Here is a 13,019-nt window from a genome sequence, read left to right as displayed (position 1 = left end):
TGCTAAATTTATGATTCCTTAGTTTATACATCAGGAATATATATTAATCGGATCCGACAGGTAGTAGGATGTGTGCTTTCCGCTCCATTTCCTGTCCTTGTTTGGTTGTGGGCTTAGAGCAGATTCACCCAACCTACTATTTACCCGATCTTACCTATGTATATATTCTGTATACACTAAGTAATCATGAGGAGTACCAGGTATGGGCCAGGTCATAGTATACAAATTCAATACATCGTTTTCTAGTACAAAACATACTTTTCAGATAGATCACGAGTGAACTAAACTAGAAACTTACCAGTAAAGGGTTTAATCCATTTTATTAAACCAATAAAACTTAAAGGACCTTAAGTGGTTAATTCTATAATACCTTAGTTTATACATCAGGGTTATATATAATTAATATCGGGTAGGTAGTTGGATGTGTGATTTCCGCCTTACTTCATGTTGCTTGTTTGGTTGTGGGCTTAGGGCATATTCATACAACTAACTATCTATTCGATATTAGATTACATATAGCTAGTATAAACTAAGTGATTATAGAGGAATCATTGTGGTTACCAATTTTACTAAAAGAAATAAGGGTTTTCTTAAAGAACGTTTTCATCAAATATAAAGGAACAATTACAGTTAACTCCGTAGGTACCAAGTGAATACGCCAGGGTTATATACAACGATGATCTAACAAACAATGGGATGTGTGCCTTCCGCTCCATTTCATGTTCCTTGTTTGGTTGTGGGCTTAGGGCAGATACACACAATCGATTGTTTGTTTACTCCGGGTTTTATATAACTTGTATCCATTTAGTACTCATAGAAAGGATTGTAGAGTCATTTTTACTTATCTTTCATCATATCAGAAGATATAAGATCTTCTGGAGGAACAGGCGAACTTTTCTAAAAAGAACTTACAACTTACTTACATCACACAAATCTTATGAACTCACCAGCTTAAATGTTGATCTAGTTTTTCAAAATAACTTGTAATCTCAGGAGACCAGTAGACAGGTACGCGCGCTGGGATTCAGAAGATGGAGCATAATAATTTCATGTCTTGTTTTGTTATTTACATATGTAGTCTATGTTTTGTGAACCACTTACTTTGTAAACACTATCTTTCAAATGAAATGGTTCTTTATTACTTTGATTACTATGATGCATGTCTTGTGATACTAAACATGACGTCCTCCACCCCCGAACGTTTTCGCCATTCCGGTTTTGGGTTGTGACACATTGGTATCAGAGCGTTGTTTATAGTGAACTAAGTATATCAACCGATAAAAGATATACAACTATAAATACAATGGGGCCTAAGTGCTCTGAATAATAATATATTTTAAGAATATAATAATACTTTATAAAAGTATACATACATGCTTATACATATATACATACTACAACAAGTATCACAAGAAGAACAGAACATAAGTATTTAAAGGTTGAACACTGCGGTCAAACCTGGACAGTTATGTAATCATATCTGGGATCAATATAGCCTGATCAACTATATTCATTTGAGATATGACCGACATGTGTTTGGGAGTGATGTGGTGTTGCAACGGTCTTAAAACTTACCTAACACTATTCAAGGGATTTCTAGATCAGAACAAAAAGTTAGAATACTATGGGAGTATTTTATGATACTACAAGACAACAAGTTTAAAACATACCAAGTACATTACATTAAAATACTATTGGAGTATTTTAGGCACTATATAAATAACTTATGTGATAATGTGAAGACCCTTACGGATAAATCTATAATTTTGGAGTGTATACTTCCAAGGTTTTATATAATTGAGATTTTATAGACTTAGAATTTGTGATCTATGCTTCACTACCTGTTCCTTGTTTGGTTGTGGTTTTGGAGTAGGATCACTTATTCGAAGGTCTATTTAATCTTAAATTATATACAACTTGTATACATTGTGTAATTATAGGAGGGCGTTGTAAGGATCACCCCATAATGTTTCACTTAAATCTCATAGATTCTTTAGACACTTCCATTCTCGTACGACAAACCCAGATAGATGTAACCACTTCCTCATAGCGATCAGCAGAAGAGTCAAGGAGGAACAAGAACAGGTTCATAATAAGTTTTCAGAGAAGTGATCAGCTAGAGAAACTAAAACGTCTTATGCGTCACACTAATAAATAATTACCTTATTTGAATTAGTGAGCTAGTGATTTGCTACTCACACTATGTGTTAGAATTATTTCTTTTCATGCAGTCGGTATCAGTTATTCGATTCACCGAGATTCATTCGAGGATAGCCACTTCTGATTCATAAAGTTTATTTGTATAGACTTCCTTTTATGAATTGTTTCCAGAACCCTATGAAAGTCCGAACCAGATACATTCAGAACTAGGATAACTTAGTCTTTCAGCTTTTGGCTCATATCCACTGCTATAGACTTATTTCCATCTCATATTTGTGATCTTTTTAGCAAAGATGCCTCCACGTCGATCAACGAGACGCACTACTCCGATAACTCCAACTCAAACTCCACCACCTCCTCCTCAGTTCAATCCCGCGGCTCTCCAAGCAGCGATATTAGCCGATGTGGTAGCTGCTCTATCTCACATCAGTGAAAGTGGTACCTACGGAACTGGTAGCGGTACCCACTTAACAAACCCCGGAGTTACTCACGGACACCCAAGGGAGTGTTCGTACAAGGACTTCATGAATTGCAAACCCAAATCCTTTAATGGAAATGGTGGAGTCATCGCTCTGATGCGATGGTTCGAGAAAACAGATTCGGTCTTCGCAATTTGTTTGTGCCCAGAAGGGAGTAAAGTTAAGTTTGCTGCCTGCGCCTTCTCCGACAGAGCCCTGACATGGTGGAATAGCCATGTTAAGTCACTGACCCTATCAGTGGCTAACTCAATAGGTTGGGAGAACCTAAAAGAGATGATGTTGGAAGAATACTGCCCGAGGGCGAAGTTCAAAAGCTGGAACGAGAACTATGGGAGCACACTATGGTCGGCTCGGACATAGTGACCTACACTGACAGGTTTAGCGACCTGGCAGCACTGTGTCCAGGGATGGTTAACACGGAAAGTAAGAAAATAGAAAGGTACATCTGGGGTTTATCTACCCCGATTCAAGGAGATGTGTTGTCCTCTAACCCAACTACATTCGATAGCGCCAAACGCCTGGCCCAGAGACTCATTGACCATAGAGTCCGCCATGGCGTGGTGGTCTCCGTTCCCGAGCCATCCAAGGGATGGGACAATAAACGAAAGTCGGGGAAAAATAGGAAAGAGCGAACAACCCAGGAAACCCCGCAGGAGCAACAAATGAGTACTATATACGCCGCCACAACACCTGCTACTCCAACACCTGCCAGTCGATATGCTGGAACTCTCCCGAAGTGTGGAAAGTGTAACTACCACCACATCGGAGTATGTTTGGAAATGCAATGCTTGAATTGCCACATGAAGGGGCACACTGCCCGGTTCTGCAGGGCACCGGCACAACCGATCTCCCAAGTCCCCGGTGTTGAAGAAAACCAAGCGTGCTATGGCTGTGGTGAGATTGGACACTATAGGAGGGACTGCCCGATAACAAAGAACTCAGGAGCGGATGGACGAATTCTGATGATCACCGCAGGAGAATCTACCCCGGAGTCGCCAGCGAGCAACGATACGTCTTCGAAATAATAATTACTTTAAAAATTAATTTATATTTATATAAGATTAAAACTTGGGGAAAACATTTAAAAATAATTGTAAATAACTCACTTTTCGGAACAATTCACAGTATTCAAGAGAACTAAAAGATCCGTTCAGAGAAGATATGATGGCTTAGTATATACATCAGGGTTGTGCATAGCTAAGATTTTGCAGACTTAGAGTGAGTAATTCTGCCTTAATTCCTGTTCCTTGTTTGGTTGTGGATTTGGGGCAGAGTTACTCAGTCGACTGTCTTATGCATCTTAATTATTCATAACTTGTATATTCCAGGCGATCATAGTGGTACCGAGGAGGATCGTAGTATAAAGTATCGACACTAGTTATCAAAACACTTGCATTGTATGTACTCGCTTATCACGGTACGATACGTAGAAGTGTTAACATCAAGGAGAAAACAGAAAGCACTAGCAAGTATACACAAAATACATTGTCGAACACACTAGGGGTACATCATCGTATATCAAACGTTTCTTTCAAAGCGGCCAAACTTTTGTACAGTAAAGAGTCCGTTACTATCCTTCGTCATGAATTGGAGTGGTCCTCACCATACTAAGTTCATATGTTTCCAACGCCTCGACCGTCAAATTCACGAAACCCTCGTCATTCATAACGACAACCCAACCCAGACCTAGGAATCGTCTACCTCGTATTCTAAACCCCGAGGTACTCATGCGAAGAGTACTTTGCCCTCCGAAACCTTGCCGCCGTATAATCAACAAACCTTCTGAATCACCACTCGTCCAACAGATCAAGTTCAAGCACAGAGGCTAAGGACGAATACAGCCCACCTATCACTAATAAGTGTGTTTCCGCCCTATCTCCTGTTCCTTGTTTGGTTGTGGACCTGGGGCAGAGTCGCACATCCGACCGTCTTACTAATCTTAATTATATACGACTTGTATACACGAGGTAATGATAGATGGACAAGGTATGAATCTGATCATGGACATTAGGGCAAAGATGCAAGGTCTACGAGTGGGTATTCTGCCAATCAGAGGAGCACAACCCTAGTAGTACTGTTAAGAAAGCTAATTTCGGGACGAAATTCCATCTAACAGGGGGATGATGTGACAACCCAAAAATTTCAATCCAGTAAAGTCAATCAATCCAATCAAATGTCAGACTTGTTTCTGCTATCTTTTAGCTTTGTTAAGGGTCTGTTTGAGTGTTCTAAGCCTAATACATCCAATGAATGAGTGTTAGGAAGTATCTGCTTGAGTTCACTATACATCATTCGAGCCATAAACTCCATCTCAAGGAGTTTACAGCCGCAAACAAGGAGTTTACGGCCGTAAACTCTTGCCAGCCGTGAACTCATGCCCATAAGTATCATATTCCTTCACTTTTCTTCATTTCTTACACTTTCACCTCAAGAACACTTGAATTCTCTCTCAAGTATCATAAGGATCTTCGCCTTGATCTTCAAAAAATTGTAAGTGATTCATCCATCCTTCTTGTTATTCCTTCTTGGTCTTGTAAGCATCTCTTGATTCATCCATGAAATCACCTCTTTTGGTTAGATCTTCAAGATCATCAACTTTCACCAAGAACACACACTTGTTCTTGGTGGTCGTGAACTCCCTCAAGACCCTCAAAAGAGTGAGTATTCCATCTATCACCTAGTTAGACATGTTAAACACTAGATCATAGCCTTAAAACATCATCAATCTCATGATCATCAAGAGTGTACGGTCGTACACTCTATGTATGGCCGTAAACCCTTGTTTTGGTCATGTCTTGAGCCTCAAACACTTATAGATGCTTGTTATCCATTAAGAACTCTTGAAACCTCGAATCAAGAACCAAAATGCCACCATTTGGAGTGTTTACGGCCGTACACACTTGGTGTGGCCGTAAACCACTCAAATTCCTCCCTAAATGAGAGTTTTGCTCATCTTCTTGTTGTACTCTTGGCACCCTAGTTTCCCCCATGGATTAAACACTCCACTTTTAATGATTTTCCATGAGTTTACGGCCGTACACACATGGTGTGGCCGTAAACACACTTCATTTGGCCGTACACTCCCCTTTGATCAATCACATGTGATTTCAACACTTCATTTCAAGTGTATCCTAGTCCCTAAGGGTGTTTCCTTGCATGTTAGTTGCTTTAAACACTAAATTCATGCCAATATATGCCATTATATGTCATTAGGACTCGTTTGTGTCTCGAGACTTCATTCGTGGAACTTCTCATCCTTACGCGCACATTCGATTGAATCACCCACATAATGTGAGTTCATACCCCTATAATCAATCTTTTAACTGTTTTAAATGCTTTTAAAAGGGGGGGGGGATACAAGTTGGATACAATGATAATTATGTAAATGTTTTGTTATAAACATCTATTTAAAGGATTGCTTATGTATTAATAAGTGATCAAAACATTTCAAAAACTCTTTTAAAGTTATGTTACTTTATAGTTTACAAAACTCCGTTTTTAAAGTACAAACATAACTTCGTAGATAAATGAGTCTTTTCTTCAAGTCAGTATCAGTTCAAGTAAACATACTAGTAAACTATAATATGTATAGTTTAGGGGTTCAGTTCACGCTAGAACATAGAGAACATACGATAAAGAGAAACAGGGAGGAAGATACAATACACGGTAACAGAAAGAACATACTATACACTATAACAAAAGAACAAATCATGATTAACAAAATTATACCAATAATCACTAACTCATTGTTCTAAACAAAAGGTGATAATAAATGTGGTATACAAGAACAAGATAACTTTAATATGAGACTACTTCACGGCTTAGCAATTTGTTTGCTGAAGTCGCGTTTTGTAACCAGAATCTCTTGCAGGGAGAGCGTATAGTATGGGTACAACCACATCACATTATGACCTTAATAAAACAATCTGGTTTTAAGGTAGTCAGTACTTCAGTTTGTCAATATAAAAGACAACTGTGTACTTCCATTTTTCCCATTACTTTCATATTGTGACAGTTCCACTTGAAAGTTAATGCAAACTATTTTCGAGTTAAGATAGTTATAAACTAGGGAAAACTTACAAGCGACAAACAAAACAGTCGAGTCATAGTACATTCAGTAGAAAGGGGCCTATAATGCTAAATTTATGATTCCTTAGTTTATACATCAGGAATATATATTAATCGGATCCGACAGGTAGTAGGATGTGTGCTTTCCGCTCCATTTCCTGTCCTTGTTTGGTTGTGGGCTTAGAGCAGATTCACCCAACCTACTATTTACCCGATCTTAGCTATGTATATATTCCGTATACACTAAGTAATCATGAGGAGTACCAGGTATGGGCCAGGTCATAGTATACAAATTCAATACATCGTTTTCTAGTACAAAACATACTTTTCAGATAGATCATGAGTGAACTAAACTAGAAACTTACCAGTAAAGGGTTTAATCCATTTTATTAAACCAGTAAAACTTAAAGGACCTTAAGTGGTTAATTCTATAATACCTTAGTTTATACATCAGGGTTATATATAATTAATATCGGGTAGGTAGTTGGATGTGTGATTTCCGCCTTACTTCCTGTTCCTTGTTTGGTTGTGGGCTTAGGGCATATTCATACAACTAACTATCTATTCGATATTAGATTACATATAGCTAGTATAAACTAAGTGATTATAGCGGAACCATTGTGGTTACCATTTTTACTAAAAGAAATAAGGGTTTCTTAAAGAACGTTTTCATCAAATATAAAGGAACAATTACAGTTAACTCCGTAGGTACCAAGTGAATACGCCAGGGTTATATACAATGATGATCTAACAAACAATGGGATGTGTGCCTTCCGCTCCATTTCATGTTCCTTGTTTGGTTGTGGGCTTAGGGCAGATACACACAATCGATTGTTTGTTTACTCCGGGTTTTATATAACTTGTATCCATTTAGTACTCATAGAAAGGATTGTAGAGTCATTTTTACTTATCTTTCATCGTATCAGAAGATATAGGATCTTATGGAGGAACAGGCGAACTTTTCTAAAAAAAACTTACAACTTACTTACATCACACAAATCTTATGAACTCACCAGCTTAAATGTTGATCTAGTTTTTCAAAATAACTTGTATTCTCAGGAGACTAGTAGACAGGTACACGCGCTGAGATTCAGAAGATGGAGCATAATAGCTTCATGTCTTGTTTTGTTATTTACATATGTAGTCTATGTTTTGTGAACCACTTACTTTGTAAACACTATCTTTCAAATGAAATGGTTGTTTATTACTTTGATTACTATGATGCATGTCTTGTGATACTAAACATGACGTCCTCCACCCCCGAACGTTTCCGTCGTTCCGGTTCTGGGTTGTGACAGAGATGAACTCAAGAATGACAGGTGATCCCTAGGTAAAGCTTGAAACCTATGAAAAACATGAAAAACAAAAATCATGATAAAACATTAGCTACTTGCAAAAGCCAACAAGAAAACGTGTGGTTTAGAAATTAAGTTTTATGGCTGAATTAAGAAAAACTTGACAGCTTCAAACTTCACTATTACTAAAAGCTATGTGGGTTCTGACCTTTTTAGAAAACAACATGACTCTATATTCAAGAATTCATGTGGTTCATTCATTCTCTTCTAACACACTTAGAAACACCATTATGTATATATACAGACAAACAAATCCACATAAAAACATCAATTCTATAGAAATTGCTATGCATAAGAATTAGGTGTACGCACTGGTACATTTAAGAAAAAATTAAGGACACCAAAACTCATAATTATGTAAAGATCTGGACGAAGGGAAGAAATCAGAATCATAGAAATGGAATAACCAAGATTGTTCTGCTATTAGACAGTTTAGAAAAAAGAAACAAGAAACTTAAACCTGCAATTAGAAATTGATCTGAGTGAAAGATTACCTTTGTGAAAGGAATATATCTTCACATTGAAATTCCGAAAACTGTGAAATTAATCAGAGTAGAAGAGGAGTAGGCAGAAGGAAGGTCTCGATCGACGGGCTGGAGAGGCGCGGCGTTGGCGGAGGGCGGTTTAGGAGGTAGGTGTCGCTGGTATTAGGCGGAGGAATCAGCAACAACATCTACGATCTGGAAGGTGCCGATGGTGGAGATAGATGAGGAAGAATCGGATGTTGTGTGAGGAAGAAGAAGAACGCGTTTCTTTTTTAAAGAGGGGAAAAACTAGGCTAGGTTAAGTCAATGTAGTTACCATAATTATTGGAGAATATTTGTGGAAGTTATCTTTTTTTTAAATGAAATTACCAAGTTATCCTTATTAATTTAATTAATGATTATTTTTATTCTGAATTTTTATTGGTTCCTACAACCACACAATAATTAGTCATCCACATTTGAACCTACCTCTCTCTCTCTCTCTCTATATATATATATATATATATATATATATATATATATATATATATATATATATATATATATATATAGGGTATATATATATAGGGCTAGGTTATTTTGTTTCTTACATTTATTGTGTGCTAGAATGCACCAATAGGAATTTAGTAAATTAAATAATTATTTAATTAAATAAATATAGATATTAAATGATTTCCATAATTATATGTATATTAAATGATATCCATAATTATAATTCTCTTTTTATGGAAACTAATTAAATCTGTCATTAATGTCAGCAATAACATTCTTTCACAATGAATTCGCATCTAGGTTTTTATATATGAATTCGTATTTTGTTTCAGGACTCACTCACTTAAAATACAATAAAGTTGCATGGAATATGAAGAACGAGAGTGTATTCTACTAGAATACACTCTCATTCTGCTGAAATACACTCTCATTTTTCTAGATATGAATTCATTCTGAAAAAATATTATTGTTGACATTAATGACGAATTTAATTAGTTTCCATAAAAATGAGTTATAAGTATGGATAACATTTAATATATATATAACTAATACTAAATTCCTATTGGTGCATTATAGCACACAATAGATGTGAGAAACATTTGAACCTACCTCTCTCTCTCTCTATATATATATATATATATATATATATATATATATATATATATATATATATATATATATATACTAGGTGTGAAACCCGTGTATTACACGGGTTGATTTAAAAAAAGATTAAACATTAAAGTGTAAACAAAAAATATTTTTTAATGTACAACTTTAAAATAAGAAAAGAAGAAACGTATTTATTGCAATTTAATATCATATATATGATATTTAATACTTTACATATATAAGTATATGACTTTAATTTTAAAAATTGAAAAATTGACAAGTAGATAATATTTATTTAAAAAATACCAAAAAATGACAAGTGTCAAAACTAATGAAAGATTGACATGTGGCAAAAAAAACCTTCATTTATTAAGGAGGATATATATATATATATATATATATATATATATATATATATATATATATATATATATATATATATATCTTTACTATATTATTAAACATATTGCCTCTTTCTTGAAAATTAAGAGGTACAAATATATAAACACAATGTACAACTAGCTAAAACATACTTCTTTTAAAACGACAATTCTATTAAATTAATGTACTTTCAATCTTTATTCCCTTAATCTCGACCACTCCTAATTTTCCTCACATTTAGGGTTCACATACTTATACATATATGTTCTTCACCAAAAAGCCTAAATCCCTCATCCACGGCTCTTTCTGTAAAATTCAAAACATCTAAATCCATTTAACACTTCTGCCGCCATGCTCCGCCATCGTATTGCCTAATTATTGATACATTGTAATCACTCATATATTTCTTCGTCTATCTCTCTATTTCTAGCCCATGATCGCTTTCTACAGTTTCTACGATCCCGTGACCAACTACGAGTTCATCTCCCTGCTCTATGTTGGGGCAATTCCTGGTTAAAAGCATTTCACTTCTCTGTTTATGATATCTTAACCATATAATTTCCTTTTGACATGCCTGGAAAGGTTTTTTTAATACCCTGTATCTTGATCTTTGTTTTGTTGTTCATGATTTTTTTGATGACTGCAGAATCCTTGACAGAGAAGTGAAACAGCTCAAATGAAGCAAGATTCCAATTGTGAAAGTTCGATGGAATTTGAAACGCGGTTCGGAGTACACCTGGGAGCGTGAGGACTTCATGAAGGAAAAATATCCACAACTTTTCCACGCAATGACAAATGATGACATAAATTGAATGTCGGGACGAAATTCTTTTTCAGTGGGGGATACTGTGACAACTATCAAATTCAGGTCATTCTCGGACTTATGAATCTTTTCATAAACCATATATACACATCATGCCATGGCCTAGTAGTAGAAATTAGGTCACAAGCTTGTAGAAACCTGGATCCAACTAAAATCTAGGACTAATATACTTGACTTTTACAATTGAAGTGAATTGTTCAACTACTGTAGAGAATGCCAATACCCGAATTAGAACAAAATACAAACATTGCTATAATTGAAAAAGGGTATAAAACCCTAAAATAAATTAAAATATTTTAATTTCACTTCATTATATAGTTAAATAGCTAACAAGGTCCCAAAATCCTAAAAAAAGCCCTAAAAACCTAAATTTTAAAAAATTTAACACCTAAGATTCCATAAAATTTGTTATGAACTTTGTAATATCAATTTAAAGTAACTAAAATTAGGAAACATAATCAAGAAAAGAAAAATAATTAATTATCAACATTTAACCCTAATCTACAAGTTAAATGTCAAGATCTATGAAAAGAAAACTAGGCTAATGCATAGTTTATAAAAATATGGAAAACATATTGTAACATCCCAAAAATACCGGCCAAAAATTTTGTTTTAATTAGTTGATTTTATAAAAACATTCATAAGGAAATACTGCGGAATCATTTCATATCATAAAACAATGTATCATGTCGGAAAGACCCAAATCATAAAGCAGTAACATGTCAGAGTACAATCCCAGAATAACTCATAGTGCAGAAAACCAATGTTTGTGTGTATGATGTGCCGCTACCGCGCCAGCTCCTTCCCCTTCGCTGAAGAGGTACCTGAAACAAAACCGTAAACTGTAAGCACGAAGCTTAGTGAGTTCCCCCATCGTACCACATACCATACAATCACATAGCATACGTACTACCGGGTAATTCTGGGGTGCCCAACCTACCCGGTACGACCATTTTGGGGTGCCGACCTACCCATGCGGCCATTCTGGGGTGCCGTCCTACCCATGCGGCCATTCTGGGGTGCCGTCCTACCCATGTCAAGCCATTCTGGGGTGCTGACCTACCCGTCGGTCCTAACAACCGACCATCGGGGACTATTCCACCCCTACTGCTACTATCACATATATCATAACATAAACATACTATCAGACATATCTGGGGTGTCCGAACTACCCTTCGGTCCTAACAACCGAACTTGGGGACTATTCCCCTCCTACTACCACTATCACATATAACATATCATGCCAGCATATAAACATATCATCACATACTGTCAGACATATCTGGGGTGCCTGACCTACCCTTCGGTCCTAACAACCGAACTCTACTACTATCACATATAACATATCATGCCAGCATATAACATATCAGGTAGTAGCAAACCTAGATGATATCACAAAGACAATCATCTAACATACAACTCCTACTGGTGGGCCGGCATTGTGGCCGTAGACCCACCGCTACTGGAAGGTAACTCACATCGTATGAGTAGCTGCTGATAATCTGCGTGGGAAATCTCTGCCTGCTACTGCTCCGGAAACCCTCCGGCTATAGTCCCCACAAAACACTCAGGCAGAATCTGATATCTACTCTTAGGGTAAAATGACTATTTTACCCCTGGTCAAAGTCAAAGTCAACTTCCAGTTGACCTGACTCGCCGAGTTGGGCCGCCAACTCGTCGAGTCCCCACCTTTCAACTGTCCTTATCCGTGTCTCAACTCGTCGAGTTTAGCAATGACTCGTCGAGTTCTCCTTCTATGTGAACATCGAATGATCCTTCATCCGACTCGCCGAGTTGTATGAACAATTCGTCGAGTGCACCTTCATCTGATGAACAAGTTCTGTCCTCGACTCGCCGAGTTGTATGAACAACTCGTCGAGTTCATCCTCAATTGTTGGGAGATTGCCTTGGACCCGCCGAGTTTGCTCATGCACTCGTCGAGTCCTTATGAACTCCAGGTCAATGGCTAAGTCCAATACGTTGGGTCACTCCTTTGCACCCTCTAAACCCTTCTAACACTCAACTGGGTCCCCTTAACCCTCACAGATTTGGGGACATCAAACCTTGGACTCGCCGAGTCCCATGAATGACTCACCGAGTCGATAATGTCCAAGTCTCATTTCCCGATTTCTGGTGTACAACTCTTGTCCAAATGATAGATCTAGGC

The sequence above is a fragment of the Lactuca virosa genome, chromosome 4 (genome assembly GCF_052849685.1).
Source record: "Lactuca virosa cultivar CGN04683 chromosome 4, Lactuca_virosa_CGN04683_v6, whole genome shotgun sequence".
NCBI lineage: Eukaryota > Viridiplantae > Streptophyta > Magnoliopsida > Asterales > Asteraceae > Lactuca > Lactuca virosa.
This window is presented reverse-complemented; position numbering follows the sequence as displayed.